The sequence below is a fragment of the Lycorma delicatula genome, chromosome 2 (assembly GCF_047948215.1).
Source record: "Lycorma delicatula isolate Av1 chromosome 2, ASM4794821v1, whole genome shotgun sequence".
Taxonomy (NCBI): Eukaryota; Metazoa; Arthropoda; class Insecta; order Hemiptera; family Fulgoridae; genus Lycorma; species Lycorma delicatula.
This window is the reverse complement of record NC_134456.1, coordinates 177,251,588-177,267,095: the sequence shown is the minus strand read 5'-3', so window position 1 is coordinate 177,267,095 and position 15,508 is coordinate 177,251,588. Positions and strand designations below refer to the sequence as shown.

General features: G+C 28.0%; 1 protein-coding gene across 1 annotated transcript in view; it reads right to left on the bottom strand.

The window, feature by feature from the left end:
* Window positions 1–8,012: 8,012 nt before the first annotated feature.
* loaf (low-density lipoprotein receptor domain containing lost and found) overlaps window positions 8,013–15,508 on the bottom strand; it is a 501,189-nt gene continuing 493,693 nt past the window's right edge. Inside the window, exons 7-8 of the mRNA XM_075358030.1 lie at window positions 11,350–11,389; window positions 8,013–8,896 (exon numbers count right to left, since the gene is read on the bottom strand). The gene's annotated coding sequence lies outside the window, so the exon portion shown is untranslated. The remainder of the gene's footprint in view (window positions 8,897–11,349; window positions 11,390–15,508) is intronic.

Here is a 15,508-nt window from a genome sequence, read left to right as displayed (position 1 = left end):
AACTGCATTGAATCCAGCAATTTGTACTCAATTTTTACAGTTCTTTATTTCATACAAAACCAATTGAAGTTATTAAAAACAGCAATGTATCCTTAGAAAATTAACAGAAACAAGTTTGTTAGGAGAGAGTCTGTCTGCTTTTCTTTTTGTTTGAATTTTGAAGAATCAATAGAGGAACTAAAAGAAAAATTTGAAAGCACTGTAATAATCCTAGGAAAAGATTAAAATATTAAGAATCACTAATGATAATTTTATTTTGACTAAAACTAAAATGAATGGTACAAATTTATTGCCAGGGGTTAAATTCAATTTGAAACTGAACATGGATAAAACAGACAAGTTGAAATGTGAAAGAAATGAGGATGAGGAATTAAATATTACATTGAAAAAATGTACCCAAATTAAAAATTCTTTTTTATTTAGGTAGTAATATTACAAATGATAGATGAAGTAATCCATTCACAAGGCAGAAAAGCTTTTATATAGAAAAGAAGTTTGTTGGTAGTAAATATAGATTTAGAAGTTAGCAGTTGCTAAAAATATTTGTTTAGAATGAATTAACAGTGAAAGCATGGCCATAAGGGAAACCAGAAATCAAAGAATAGAGGTTTTCGGAATCACATTAAAGAATAATTTTCTGAAAATTTGATGGGGTAATGTAATCAAAATGAAGAGGTTTTAAGATAAAGTGGGGGAAATAATTTTTGGAAGAATCTTGAAAAAAGGACAAAATAGGTAGACCTACAGTAAGAAATCCAGGTTTAGTGAAGTTTTTTTTAGAAAGAAGTGTAGAAGATACAGATTGTAAAGAAGACAAAAAGTAGAATATATGGAATAAAATGACATTAACATAAAATTTTACATGGCATAGAATCTTAAATTTACAAATGCATAAAATTTGACAAAAATAACTTATTAAATGAAGAAAACAAAATACTAATTGAATACATTATTCAGTTACATCGTTCATTTTTTTTTTGACAATTCTTATCTACAACAAAGTTGTAGTCATCTACAGTTACAATCTACTAGTAACTTCATGAAAGAAAGAGCTGCTAATTAGTTTCAAAAGGTGGTTTGGAAGAAAAAGTTTCAGAATTTTGAGAGCGAATAGTTTATGTTTAATTTTTATTTTTAAATCAGGGTAATTTAGGATTTATAGTAAGGAGTTTACATAAATTATGTCACTATGCTCTATTTTATTTTAATTTTTCAATTTTATATGAATTACCTGATAATAATGATAAAAAAAATTAACAATTATACTACAGTATACAGTAGTAGAAGTTTTTTTTTTTAATTATATAATACACACTGTAATTAAGTTAGTATAAATTGAATAAACAAGTATATTAATTTATATTATACTGTAATTATTATGCATAATATAGTGTATTACTTATTATGTGTAAGTACAATTAATATCACATTAAGCTGGTAAGAAGAATTTTAATAATATGTATTAATCATTCTATATTTAACAAAAAGTACTGCAATATTTTCATTTATAAAGAAATTGAACAGTATACTTGACTGTTTAAACTTTAAATTACAAAATTCAATAATTTAATGCAGTATTTACATAAAAAAAATTGTTACATTTTTGATTTTAAGTTTTATATGTGCAAATCACCATTGGGTATCATGCAGCTTTCTATTATTTAAAATAACATTACAATAAAAATCAAAAAACAAATGATTTTCATTGCAACTAAAATCTATTATCAAATTATATGTAAATAGTATTAACAAACAAAAGGACTGATAAAATGTAGAAGCTATGGTTGGAGCTCAGGAACCTCAACCAGGGAGTTAAAATTTAGTTATAGAGTTGTCTCTGCACTGGAGAATTACTGGTTATTATCTCATAACTTATGTCAAAAATAATGAGGATTAATATCTTCTTTGTTGATTTTGTGCCTGGAATGGCATATAAAGTATAAAATAGTCATATAATTTGTATTTCAGTAATATTTTATTCCTGAGGTTATCTATTAAAACAAAAATTGGAGACTTGCTTCTAATATGACAATATCACTTCCAACTCTCTTGTCATGTCATTAAAGTGAGACAGAACACCGCAGTCCTATTAAAAGCACAATTGTATTATATTTACTATTTATATTCTCCTTACAAATAATAGTTTTTTTTCTTACAAATCATTCACAGACTTAGCAACTGTGAAATGCATAAAAAATAATTTTTAAAAATACTTCCAAAAAATAGTAAGCCTGATTTTTGGAAGCAAGTTTCCTCTTCTCTTGAAATACACAAGAAATTTAAAATAAAATCAAAATAAAACAAACAAATCTCATTTTAATGAACTTCATTAATTATTAAATGATAAGACATTAAATAATGTCACAGTTCAGAGGGAGCAGTTATTAAAAGTGGGCAGCTGCAGGCTCATATGGAACAGTCATAAAATCACATTAAAATAACATTTCCTCAGAACAAAGTTTGCATTAAGCTGAGAGGAGTAATTTGATGCTAATACTTTATTTAATAAGTTAATTATAAACACAAAATTTAATAAGTTTAATATATATCATGCACAAAAAAAATTTATTATGTGCACACAATAAATAATTAAAATTAATGGCCACAAAAACAAATCAATTTAAACATATATTAAAAAAAACTTAAGTAAACTTAATGTTTACTTTAATTCTTATATCAAACATACATTTAAATAAAACATTTTGAGAAAAATTTAGAGATTTTAAAATATTGTACAAAATTGTTGCTTGTATAAACATTTTTTTATCAAAGTTAAAAAAGGTCATAATTACTATATATACTTTGAGTACTGTTTTCATATTAACTTATTTAAAAAGGCAAATATAAAAATAATTAAAAAAGAAAAATGAGTTACTGTTACAAAACTAACCCTGAATCAGATAAAAAACTCAGTGAAATATTAATGGTAATATATTAAAAAAATTTTAATAGCTTTAATTAACTTTTTTATTATTTTTTTAAAATAAAAAAATTACTAATAAATAGAACATTCACTTTGATTAGTTAAAGCTCTACAGTCAATTGCCAAGTGAATTGAACTTTACTTAAAACTTTACTTTGTCTATTTCTATATCTACATTTCTTTTGAATTCTATACAAGTTTGTTATTTTATTTCAAACACTTTTCATAAAGGAATCTGTAAGTGATTGAAGTTGAATTATAATAAAAAAAACTTTTCAAATACTGACAAGCAAATATCAATTTAGACAAAATTTGCTGAACTTTGAGTAACATTTCTTTGGTTAGGAAGAATCAATTTCTTTTTTCCTTTTTTGTATACTCATAGAACGAGTACTTTATAAAGTTTTTATCATTTTATTCAACTGAATAAACTCTTGAATAACTCTGAATAACTCTTGAAGGTTACTCTAACCATCTGAAGTTATTTCAACAGCATTATGTCACTAACAGCTTGAATAACTTTGAAGATGATACAAATATTGCTCAGACCTATTTGGTTTAACACAAAAATTTTAAATATGAAAATGTCTCTTTCTCTCTCTCTCTCTCTCTGTGTGTGTAGTTAATGCAGACATTTATTTCATTCTACTATTAAGTCAAATGCTTGGTTAACATACCTGGGTTGGCAATAACCTTAAGCTCTTAACCTTAACCTTAAAAACCTTAGCTCCTTTTTTTTATTTACTTACAAGTTTATTAATTTAATAATTGATTATATTTTTCCTTTACTACAATATTAATCTTTTGGTTCATTACAGCAGCATGCTCAATTTTTTTTAAATGAATTCATCATATAAGGTTTGAAGCTTGAATGTAAAGATATGTGAGATTTGGTGAAAAAAGAGGCTCAACCTGAACAGGATTCAAATCTGGGTGAGACCTGAATGAAGGGCTGATATGGTTTATCTTTTGAAATACATGTATATAACTGTTTGAGTTAGTCTAAAGTATTTGCATTTATTTAAGAAAAAGACTTTCAGCATAATAAACTCACCTTTAAAAATGTGTTAAGATTTCTGAATTTGAATCAGAACTAGAGTTGATATATCCATGAAATATGGATAAAAAGCCATAAATGGTGTGAGAAAGAGATACACATGCATACAATCTCCAGAACTAGTTTTTTTATAAGGCCCAAGAATTTGTTGAAGATGCTACTGTGACCTTGAAAAGAGCCAATTTTTTTAAAATAAATGAAACCTTAAGTTTGTTATTTACAAAAGAGACCACTTAAACAGAAGGTAAGAGTACAAATTATCTTAATGAGCCACTTCACTGGAGTATCAAATTTTTATTGATCAAGACTTTCTTTTTCAATATAAAAATATCAAAACTAAAATTGTCCTAATGTAGCTTACAATACATGCTTCAGGCAAATAAATTGTCTTTTCAATTTTTAAACTATGTACATGACAGCTGTATTTTTATGTTGAGTTTACATTCTATCCAAAATCACTTAAATCCAGTTATTGAATGGTAGGTTGTCTTGTCTGCCCTTAAGTTAATCGTTCCCAAGAGAGAGGCATTATTAAGAACCCCAAAAACCAAAATACACCAGCAAAAGTTTTGATCTGATTTAAATTCAATTAAAACTACAACTACAGTTTTAATTAGATTTGAATCGTTATTTTTCAGAATCAAAAAATAACTGACGAGCAATGTTGCTGGACACTGCTCTACCAGTTCTTTTAGTTTTAAATGCAATTTTATTCCAAGTAATTTTTATGAAAATAAGAACAGATTTAATCAACATAGTTAGTTGCTTTTAGGAACATAAAAGCAACTATGCATTACAAGGGACTAAAAATCAGTTAATTATGTTTGATCATACATACCTGTAAATGTTTTTCAAGAATAAAAGCTATATTACAAATCTTACACCTGGTTTGAACTCAAAATTTTACATGAGTGTATTTCTGATATGAACTGAAGGACAGAGTCCTCCCAGCAAATACAGAGCATCATACCTTGAATTTTAGCTAAAAGTCCCTTCTAAATTTTCACACACTATAGATATATAATCTTAATATTGATATATACCAGCAGTTCCCAAACTAAGTATCATGACAACCTGGGGTTTTGTTATTTAATACCAAGATGTTCATGGATTTAATAAATTTATTATGAGTTTTATGACCATATTTTACCTTCAAAAAGCACGCACATTGTAATTTAGAATACTTTTTAAAATGTCAACAAAAATTAACACTCAACCTTAATAATGTTTAATTCAGCTTAAGTATAATTATTTACATTATCAAACTTGTGCAATAAGGAAAATGCAGTTGATAAAAAATTTGTTATATGTAATTAATAAAAACAACTAAATTTTAATTTTATTTATTATTTTTATATCCTCAGATTGTATGTATTTATTCTTGTGTAATATAGCAGAATGAAAAGAAACTTTTAAAATTATTAAATAAATTTAGAATGATATATACATTTGTACAGAAATGGCAGTGGTTTATAAAAAAAATGATCAAATTGGCACTTTTGATGGAGTCAAATCAATGTAAAAATAAAAATGTGGTGTAGTAGTAGTGTAGAAATCAACTGAACTATAAAAATGATTATTACAAAAAATATTTACACTCATTCTAAAGAGCTTTGCTTTGGTTCAAAATATTTTTTACACACCCACGTAAATCATACTATATTAATATTTGAGGGATATTTCTAAAGTAAAGACCACTGGGAAATTTCTCTCCTTAAGGTTAGCGAACCGTGTTGTTCATGGCCATGCTAGCAATGTACACACTGGTATTGTTGTCTGTAAGCTGTTGTGTTGTAGTATCTTTGATTACATATGAGTTATTATATTATAAAATGAATAGGAAAAACGATGTTGCCGCCGGCTGTGAAATATATGGAGTTATACATTTTTTAAACCATCAGAACCTTAAGCCGGCTGAATTTCATAGGCAGTTGGTTGCTGTATACGGTGATAAAGATTTAGAAATAAAGAATTAATGTTCATGATGAAGTAACTTTGAGGAGGCCCTTTATAATCACCGAGAACTTGTTGAAATGCGTCTTTGATGAAATCAGAAAAGGTTATCGCTCAACAATTTCTGACCTGGCCCTTCTTTTTCCTGATGTTTCAAGATCTGTTATGGGTCGCATTGTTCATGACCATTCAGGCTTCAGAAAGATGTGTGTACGTTGGGTGCTGTACGTTTTAATGGAACATCACAAAAAAATCTAAATGTGATCTGCTTTGGAATTTTTGACGTGCTACATAGAAAAAGGTGATGGGTTCCTTAACACAATTGTTACTGGTGATGAAACATGAATATTTGTATTATAAAGTTCAAGCCACAGTCTTTTGGGATCAGTTTGGTACACTGCTAGCACGTGGAATGACTGTAAATGCAGATGCCTACTGCGAAACTCTACGTAAGTTACGGCATGCCATTCAAAATCAACGATGTGGGCAGTTGACTGATTGCATGCACGGTAATGCACATCCACATGTTGCAGGTCTGACACATGATTTACTGGGAACATTTGGATGGGAACTTTACGATCACTCATCATATAGTCCGGACTTAGCTTTTTCCGATTACCATTTGTTTGGGAAATTGAAAGAATTTTTTAGTGATAAGCAATTCGCGGGTGACGATGAATTTAAAAACGCTATTAATCAGTGGCTAAATGGACTGGCGACAGAAGAATACAACGAGGGTATGTTGAAGCTGGTGTAGCCTTACGATATATGTCTTAATTCATGTGGCAATGATATAGATTAGTAGTATAACGCATGTAGTTCAAGAGAAAAAAAATATTTATAAAGTTTTCAGAATAAATTTTTTTACAATGAAACAGTTTTTACTTAAGGTAACCACCCATAATTAGTATAACTTACTTTCATCATTACTTATATCAGTAGCCTTTACAAAGTTGATGCCATGAAATCTTGAGTGAGTTATGAAAAAAAAAAATTGTTTGGGAAATACTTGTATACATCATTATTGACAAAAATGTAAAATCTGTAAAATATACATACTTAAAAATAATATTAAAAACAATAAAGAGATTTCTATTACTATAGTTTTAAATCTCATTTCATTATGAAATGAACTGAAGAAGCCTTATTCCATATGGCTCTTTATAAGATAAGATGTAAAGTTTTCCCAATCCTTGGGTTCTGGCATTAAAGCTGATTAGAAGTTTTTCATGATAGTTTGTAGAAATATGTTTACAATCACATTATTATTTAATAAAGTTACAAAATTACTAGAACATATGTTAACTCCTACTACAGTATAACATTTTATGACACCAATTCTTAGAATACAGTATTATATTTGATATAATATTGTATCACATTTAATTACTACATCCGATATAATTTTATAGTAATACATTCTGATAAATTTATTGATATGTTTTTTTAAATAATTCAATTATGTATTCATTGATTTATATCAACTATTATGCTAATTTGCATCACTGTTCTGATATATAATGTATTTCTTTTAATTACTCATTATTACATAAAAAATGTTTGAATGTAACATTTTTCTTTAAAATATGTGAATTGTATACAAAAATTTAAATTAAATTAAAAAATTATGAATTAAATCTTTATCCATAGAAATGTTATAAAATTTTTAAAAAAATATTTCTTAATAAAATGCTATCGACTAATATTTCTTACGATTATATTTTCAATGCATACGTAAAATATTACAGTTACAATGCTAAAATTGTGCATAAACTTCTGATCTTATTTTACAGAATTAATGTTACCATAAAATTATTTCTGAATTTCTACTCATATAGACAAGATCTGCAACATTTAAAAAAATGTTTCAAGGGTTAAACAATCATTACAGAAGTTGGTTGAAGATTAATAATACAGTTTTAATAGATCTTTTATGCTATAACTACAACACTACCTAAAAGTAAATATTTTTACAAAATTATATATATATATATATATATTTATAGATTCTTTCATGAAGCAATGTACAATGGTATTTTTATGTAAATACATTTTTTAACCATTATAAAACACTGACTCAAAAAATGTTGACAAATATTTATTTTTTCTTTCAGATTAAAATATTTGCCACTATTAAAGATATGTTGGGGATTTAACTGATACAGGAAGCTATCAAATGGAATGATATGTAAATGGTAAGATAAAGGACCATACAGCAAATAGGGTGAGACAAAATAATGATAGGGAACGGAGGTATATGGCAGTTCATAGCTTTAAACCATTTGTTGAACAGCTGATGACAACTGACCTGAAAGGATCACATATTATAAGAAGTGTTACTACTAGCTAAGGTACAGTCAGACATCATTCACTTCATAACATGATAAAACTTTCATTTATACTATACAGAAAAATGCAATGAAAAATCAAAAACATTTTCCAGCAGAGTTCAATAGAAAACTCTTGCAGAACTATTGTCACGTGTAGAGACTCAGTAATTGACTGTGGCCAGCTAAAAGTACGGTATGATATCTATAACAGATCTCTAACACTGTGAAGCAAAGTCAAGGTGCAGCGTGCTAACTAAACTGCAGCTAAAAAATAACACCTCAGTTTCTCACAATGATACCTAACCCTAAATACAATATGTATTATTTTTTTGCATTATGAACAAGAACAATCACACGTATACAATATTTTTTCCTTAAATCTCAATCAACAATATTTATTATTAAATATTTAATAATGCAATAGAACATAAAAGTAGAAATTTGAGTCTTTTTTAATATTTTACAACTATTTTTACATATATTTGCCTATGAGTCACCGAACAGGCACTTGCCACTGTTGGTGGTTGGGGGAAATTGGAGGAGGGGGCAACCATCCGAGCGTTGCCATGCCGCCGGGCAGGGTACTGCGACCGAGCGGACTTCACCCTGCAAGGCACTGGTCCAGGCCGACCTCTGTAAAAATAAAAAGATATAATATGTTATAAAGTAACTGTAAAACCTATAGCTGATTAATTATAAAAAAATAATATAAAACCTATAGCTGATTAATTACAAAGAAATTAATATAACTGTTTAATGCAACACTGAAATATAAAAGATTTACACAAGCAGACAGGTAAAATGATTACCCTAAGAAATTAACAAACTTAGTATTTGAACTTAAGCTACCTTATAAAAAACAGAAAGATTTAAGAGACTAATAATCCTTATTTAAAAATATGGCGTGTCCTTAAAAAGTAACAATAATTAAAAACATCACTGATTCACTAAATTAAACATTTTTCCTGCAGAATAGTAATGATTAATAAGGTGCACAATATTCTCCCAGTAATAGATTGTTAAGTGAGATGGAAATAGAATCATCTTAAATAACCTTTCTGGTGACAGAAAATTCACTGACTGTAATCTATTTGGTATTGACTTTGTTTTTCAAGTCAGTCATCTTAATTAATTTTTTAATTTTTGTGATATTTCTACAAAGGTTTATGGACAGTCTGCCTCTGACATTATTATAAGCTTATTTAAAATTAATATAAAATATAGTTTAAAAAGCATACAAAAAATTTTGTTTGCATGTGAGAAAGTATAAAAGATTTTTTTGACTGCCTTTCAATTTTGAAAACTATTTTCTGTTATTTGTTTGTGTAGTTTTTTATAAATAAAAGTATGATTTTATAGCAAAAAATAAATTTACACAATAATGAGCATAAGCAGAATAGCAACTCATGAGATAATAAGGTAGGATAGATAGTTTTCTTTGTTTAGGCATGTACACCAGTTATGTCTATAAAATGAATGAGTCCCTTATACTGGCAGAGCTCACTTACTAAATGAAATCTTTGGTCACAGGACCTTTAAAAGAATAAGCAGCAAGTGATTAGAAATAGCTGAAATTACTATTATTTTATACCCATGTAGAAGACAATGTTATATGACAATTACATGTATAAGCATCAATAATCATAGTTACAACTGCACAAAATTATTTTCAATTTTTTATAAATCTGAATGTTTGTGTATATACATGTATTTCTGTATTGATGTTCACTTAAAAACAAGAACTGCTGGACAGGTATGAATGATTCTTTATCTATGTTTTTATTGAAATTTGAGGATAAGGTATGAATTTATCCAAATAGCTGCATTATTTTGTGAGTAATAAAAAAAGAGTATGTCATTTTTGATGAAGTCACTGATTAGAACAGGGTTTTAAAGAAATAATTATGTGGTTTACAAAAGTCAAATTTAGAAAGAAGAATGAATTTTATTTTAGTATTTCAGTTATCAAGATTAGGTGAACTGATCTTGAGTTATCAATTATTTAATAAAAAACATATTGCATGCCACAATTTTTGAAAGTAGACAACTGATCCAAATTTTCATAAGAAGTGCTATTTACATAATTAAAAGTTGTCAATGTTGTTAACTACAAAGATGTATTTACTTTTTATGTTCTATTTATGACTATTCAATTACTTAATTTATGAAATTATATAAATTTGTGTCCGATTTATTGTTTGTGTGGAATTATGTTGACAACATAAGCTGAAGAATGAAATAAGTACAATAATTCATTTGATAAAATTGCAGCAGTATCTGCTTTTCCTACACTTGAAAACTTTACTCATGGGTTGCCAAAAAAAGTAGGACAAAAAATTAAACCCACACTAGTTTAGATAAACTTTTTTTAATTTACTTTTTTTAATTTGTGTGCTTAAGAAGTAATTTACTGAAAATTTCAACTCATGAAAATTAAAGATAACAAAATTTTATACTACTTTACTTTAACAGATACAATTTTTTAAATTTCAAATGGAATTACTTCCCCTAACTTGCACAGGATAGGTTTTTAAGATATACATGCTATACACAATTTTTTTCTAAAAAAAAGATTCAAGGAGCAAGAACTGAAGCAAATAAAACTTAAAATAATTTTCTTAAAAAATATTGGAATTTTGACTGCAAGATCATTATTTCTGAGTAATGAAGTAGAGATTTGATACCCAAAGGAACACAGTTACTTCAGTTATTCATCATTCATGATTATGTGTGCTTAAGAATTTTGATGTAGTGGCTACAGGGTAAAAGTTGTCCCCATTAATAAAAAGCAAACTAGAGAAACATTTACTCTTATTATTTAAGCACATAGAGCAAAGCGCAGTAAACAATGTTAATGTATAATGTTAAAGCAATATTGTAGATAAATTAACAGTATTTTAATATGAAAATTTCATTTCTGGATAACTGAGCAAACAATACTGTCTTATTAAAGAAGGTAACAAGGAATGACAGTCATTCCAGAGAGGTAGCAAAGGAAATATCTGACCTATATCCAATATAAAATATAAACTATCACATTTTATATGGAATATTAATTTCAGTTCAGTTGAATAAATAATACTTACCTACACAAACCATTCATCCTTTTGGCTGGAGGAGATATCACTGAAATCAAATGAAAATCGTGTTTCATAAATTACAACAAAAAAAGACACAACTTAAAAATTTACTGAACGTAAAAAATTGTATTATTTAATTATTTAATTTGGGATTATGAACTTGGCATCAGATTAAAAGTTATTACACTATAGGTAGCTGAGACTGCTTTTAATTTGCTGTAATTTTAAATATTTTGAAACTTAAAGGATAATTGGGTAGTACTATTTTTTAAATGTTTTGAAATTAGCTGTAATATTTTATGTTTACTTATTTTCTTAAAATATGGATACTTATAAATTTTAACAAAAAAGTTAATTCCTAAAGTGAAATTAAGAAATCAGCTTTTTTATAAAATTAAGAAAAGAAATGCAAAGAATCAATGTGAAGTAACTACTAGTGAACTTTATCAAATGCTGTATAGAATGGGAGAATATATGTTATTCATGTATCTCAAGTTTTTCAACTAATATAATTTTAAAATTTGAATGAAAATATTTTTACCATCAAAATAATTGTAGCTATAAATCACTGCACTACAGGAATCCAACACTAAATAACAGACGACAAGCAAATAAAACATATCTCCAAATCATCTAAGCATCTGTGTAATTTTTGTTTAAAATTCTTTCACTGGTATTACTTGTATGAACCAGTAAAAATTACTTTAAAAATATATAAAATAAAAAATATGCAGGTTAAACTAAGAACATTTATGTTTTTGAAGTTAGTTTAGGAAAATAACAATAATTTAATTTGTATAAATAACAAAACATATTGACCTTTGTTTTTCTTTTCCTTTATTACATTGTTTTTTCTATTCAGAAGTACTGAAAGGAAGTTTAATCTTACTGTTAAATTCAGACTTGTTAGGAACTGAACCAAGGATGATATTGGGTTTTAGAGTCCACAAGATTAGTGATCTGAGCAATCAAGAGACAACTTATATACTTGTAAACCTAAGACTGAAATTATGTCATAAGTATTATAGATAAAAATAAATTAAAAAACGTAAGATAATTAATACAAGATAAAATATCTGAAATGAAATCCTCATTATTGTTTACTCAAATAGTGAGAATTCAATAGGGTTAATATTTATTATCTTGATAATTTATGTTTACACTATAATTCCTGAATGATTCGAATGTTATAAAGTAGATTAAATTAAGTACAAAATACAATTTTTTAAATAAAAAAATTACATAACTGCAAAGAAGAAACATGAAACAATGTAAGAGAAAGGTTAACATTACTGAAATTACTGAAACAAAACACTATTAACTGTAAGTAATGCATTGTTTAGCCGATAAAATAAGAGAAAAGAAGATAAATTAGTAAACTGATAATTCTAGAAATAAGAATGTAAATTATATTATAAAATTATATAGTTAGTTCAAGAAGGTAGTTCTAAAACTAAACTGCAGAAGCAGCAAGTTTCATCTATAAATAAACTTAGTAGCTAAAACTAAAATTCAGTAGTGCTTCATTTGAATGAAAGTCAGTGAATTTACGTGTTTCAAAAAATATGAGTATATTGCTTTTTCTAAATTTTAAACAGTATTGACTGCAGTGATCATGAACACCTATGCAAACATTTAAAATTAATGAAATTTGTAAACAACCCTACTGTTAAATTAATGGAATTTATTTTTCTAAAGACCTTTCGTAATGAAAAAACAAAACAAAAACAATTCCACACAGCAATATATATATATATATATATATCTACCTGTCTTAAAAATTTAAGTCTAATTTTTTCCATCATCAAAACGCTTTTGGGCCTAAGCCCATCCTCAGTGATATCTTTTATAAATTCTTAAACTGTTTACAATTTACTCAATAACTGTTATATGCCTACAAGCGCCCATGATGATGATGAGGATGATGATGAGGTAGAGTGTGTATACGAAGAGATTGATGAAGCAATTAAACACGTAAAAGGAGATGAAAATTTAATAATAGTTGGAGATTGGAATGCAAGCATTGGAAAAGGCAAGGAAGGAAATATAGTGGGTGAATACGGGCTGGGCAGAAGGAATGAAAGAGGGGACCGACTTATAGAGTTTTGCACGAAGTATAATTTAGTAATTGCCAACACCCAATTTAAAAATCATAATAGAAGAATATACACTTGGAAAAAGCCAGGCGATACTGCAAGGTATCAGATAGATTATATCATGGTTAAGCAAAGATTTAGAAATCAACTCGTTGACTGCAAAACTTACCCTGGAGCAGACATTGATAGCGACCATAATTTGGTGATAATGAAATGTAGATTGGGGTTTAAAAACCTGAAGAAAAGTTGTCAGATGAATCGGTGGAATTTAGAGAAGCTTGAGGAAGAGGAGGTAAAGAAGATTTTTGAGGAGGACATCTCAAGAGGTCTGAGTAAAAAAGATAAGGTAGAAAATGTAGAAGAAGAATGGGAGAATGTTAAAAAGGAAATTCTTAAATCAGCAGAAGCAAACTTAGGCGGAATAAAGAGAACTGGTAGAAAACCTTGGGTTTCAGACGATATATTGCAGCTGATGGATGAACGTAGAAAATATAAGAATGCTAATGATGAAGAAAGTAAAAGGAACTATCGGCAATTAAGAAATGCTATAAATAGGAAGTGCAAACTGGCGAAAGAAGAGTGGATTAAAGAAAAGTGTTCAGAAGTGGAAAGAGAAATGAACATTGGTAAAATAGACGGAGCATACAGGAAAGTTAAGGAAAATTTTGGGGTACATAAATTAAAATCTAATAATGTGTTAAACAAAGATGGTACACCAATATATAATACGAAAGGTAAAGTCGATAGATGGGTGGAATATATTGAAGAGTTATACGGAGGAAATGAATTAGAAAATGGTTTTATAGAGGAAGAAGAGGAAGTTGAGGAGGATGAAATGGGAGAAACAATACTGAGATCTGAATTTAAGAGAGCATTAAAAGATTTAAATGGCAGAAAGGCTCCTGGAATAGACGGAATACCTGTAGAATTACTGCGCAGTGCAGGTGAGGAAGCGATTGATAGATTATACAAACTGGTGTGTAATATTTATGAAAAAGGGGAATTAACGTCAGACTTCAAAAAAAGTGTTATAGTTATGATACCAAAGAAAGCAGGGGCAGATAAATGTGAAGAATATAGAACAATTAGCTTAACTAGTCATGCATCAAAAATCTTAACTAGAATTTTATACAGAAGAATTGAGAGGAGAGTGGAAGAAGTGTTAGGAGAAGACCAATTTGGTTTCAGGAAAAGTATAGGGACAAGGGAAGCAATTTTAGGCCTCAGATTAATAGTAGAAGGAAGATTAAAGAAAAACAAACCAACATACTTGGCGTTTATAGACCTAGAAAAGGCTTTCGATAACGTAGATTGGAATAAAATGTTCACCATTTTAAAAAAATTAGGGTTCAAATACAGAGATAGAAGAACAATTGCTAACATGTATAGGAACCAAACAGCAACAATAACAATTGAAGAACATAAGAAAGAAGCCCTAATAAGAAAGGGAGTCCGACAAGGATGTTCCCTATCTCCGTTACTTTTTAATCTTTACATGGAACTAGCAGTTAATGATGTTAAAGAACAATTTAGATTCGGAGTAACAGTACAAGGTGAAAAGATAGAGATGCTACGATTTGCTGATGATATAGTAATTCTAGCCGAGAGTAAAAAGGATTTAGAAGAAACAATGAACGGCATAGATGAAGTCCTATGCAAGAACTATCGCATGAAAATAAACAAGAACAAAACAAAAGTAATGAAATGTAGTAGAAATAACAAAGATGGACCACTGAATGTGAAAATAGGAGGAGAAAAGATTATGGAGGTAGAAGAATTTTGTTATTTGGGAAGTAGAATTACTAAAGATGGACGAAGCAGGAGCGATATAAAATGCCGAATAGCACAAGCTAAACGAGCCTTCAGTAAGAAATATAATTTGTTTACATCAAAAATTAATTTAAATCTCAGGAAAAGATTTTTTGAAAGTGTATGTTTGGAGTGTCGCTTTATATGGAAGTGAAACTTGGACAATCGGAGTATCTGAGAAGAAAAGATTAGAAGCTTTTGAAATGTGGTGCTATAGGAGAATGTTAAAAATCAGATGGGTGGATAAAGTGACAAATGAA